Source organism: Gossypium hirsutum, chromosome A01 (assembly GCF_007990345.1).
Source record: "Gossypium hirsutum isolate 1008001.06 chromosome A01, Gossypium_hirsutum_v2.1, whole genome shotgun sequence".
Taxonomy (NCBI): domain Eukaryota; kingdom Viridiplantae; phylum Streptophyta; class Magnoliopsida; order Malvales; family Malvaceae; genus Gossypium; species Gossypium hirsutum.
Window position 1 is genome coordinate 91,262,919 of NC_053424.1, and position 1,963 is coordinate 91,264,881.

The 1,963-nt window shown below is 35.6% G+C and overlaps 1 non-coding gene across 1 annotated transcript; it reads left to right on the forward strand.

Annotated features, from left to right (window-relative positions):
* The first annotated feature begins 360 nt into the window (after positions 1 to 360).
* Positions 361 to 467, forward strand: LOC121208144 (small nucleolar RNA R71). Its single transcript, XR_005903113.1, has one exon. It is a non-coding gene; the product is annotated as a small nucleolar RNA R71 (small nucleolar RNA).
* The last annotated feature ends 1,496 nt before the right edge of the window (positions 468 to 1,963 follow it).

Here is a 1,963-nt window from a genome sequence, read left to right on the forward strand (position 1 = left end):
TCCTCCTCAATGCTAGGGTTGAAGGGTTGATATTCTGTGCATGCTCCTCCTCCATTCGAATCGCACCTCATCACTAGATGTACCTGAGTAGAACCACACAAACTGTCAATCTTTTTATTTAAGAGTTCTACTTGGTTAGATAGCATAGTAACCACGTCAAGGTTGAAAACACGGGCTGCTTTCGTCGTCTTTGTTCTCATAACTTTCCACTAATAGTTATTCAGTGACATCTCCTTAATAAATTCGTAAGCCGCCTCAGGTGTCTTATTATTGATAGTTCCTCCAGTGGCTGCATCAATTGTCTGCCGAGTCAAAGGATTTAGGCCATTATGGAACGTTTGAACCTGTAGCCAAAGTGGTAACCCATGGTGAGGGCACCTTCTCAAAAGGTCCTTGCATCTCTCCCATGCATCGTAGAGTGTTTCTATATCCATTTGCATAAAAGAAGAGATATCATTACGTAATTTGGTTGTTTTAGCCGGTGGAAAATATTTTAATAAAAAATTTTCGGTCATTTGTTCCCAAGTAGTGACTGATACGAGTTCAACCATTGTGTAGCTTTATTCCTTAACGAAAAGGGAAACAACCGAAGGCGAATGGCATCATCAGAAACGCCATTAATTTTAAAGGTATCGCAAAATTCTAGGAAATTTGCCAAGTGAGTATTGGGATCCTCGTCCTGCAAACCATCAAACTGAACAAACTGTTGTATCATTTGAATTGTGTTAGGTTTCAGTTCAAAATTATTTGCCGCAATAGCAGGTCTAACTATACTTGACTCAGTTCCTGTTAAAATAGGTTTAGCATAATCATACATAGTGTGCGGAGTAGGATTTTGATTAACAACAATTGCAGGAGGTAGCAAATTTTCTTGGTTTTCAGCCATCTCCTCGGTTGTGGTTTGAATATTGTCCTCTTGCTCGTTCTCTGTGTATCTTATGTTTTGCCTTATTCCTCTTTGGTTTCTATAAACTGTGCGATCGATCTCACTGTCAAAAAATAATGGTCCTGACCGGTTTCTTTTAGTCATAAACTATAAGAACCTGCCAGAAAAAGGGACAAAGAAGAATTAGTAATAAAAATTAGAATAAAATTTAAATTGAAGCAAAAGTAAATGGCTAAAGTAATAAAAATCGAGTGTTCCTAATATCTTAGCTCCCCGGCAATGGCGCCAAAAACTTGATACGTGATATTTGTGACAGGTTTTAAATATTTATAATGAATCGTTCTTGAAACTAACTATTATCTTGATGAAGGCAAGTGTACCTATCAAACAGTAGTATAGCTTTAGCAAGACCAGATTATCGAAGCCAAAGGAACTAAAAGTACTTGTATTAAATTTCTTTTTATTATCTAGTCTAAAAAACTAAAAGGGTTTTATTTATCTAACTAATAAACTAAACTAAGAAGTCACAGAAAAGAAATTTGGGGAAATACTTTTTGGAAAACTCGATTGATTAAGACAATAACTAAGGAAAAATCCACCTAGACTTTACTTGTTATTTGACTCTGAATCGGACAATTTATTCATCCAACTTGTTCTGTAGAGATCCCTAAGTTATATTATTATCTCTCTTGAGACTAGCAACATCTAACCCTAGTTTGAATAATTGAAATCTCTTTCTAATTAATGCCGTAGGGTTGTATTAAATCGATCTATGGATCCCCTTATTAGGTTTCATCCTAATCCGGCAAAATCTTGTCACCCTATCTCTAGGCGCGCAACCAACTCCGCTTAATTATGACAAATTTACTCTTAGACAGGGTCTATTCCTCCTCTGAATAAGAGCTTAACTTGAATCAATATCCTGGAATATCAAAACAAGAATTAAGAACACATAATTAAGAACAAGTCTAATATTTATCATACAATTCAGATAATAATAACAAGATCCGTCTTAGATTTCATCCCCTTTAGGTATTTAGGGGTTTTAGTTCATAACTAAAAAGGTAAAAATCTCTG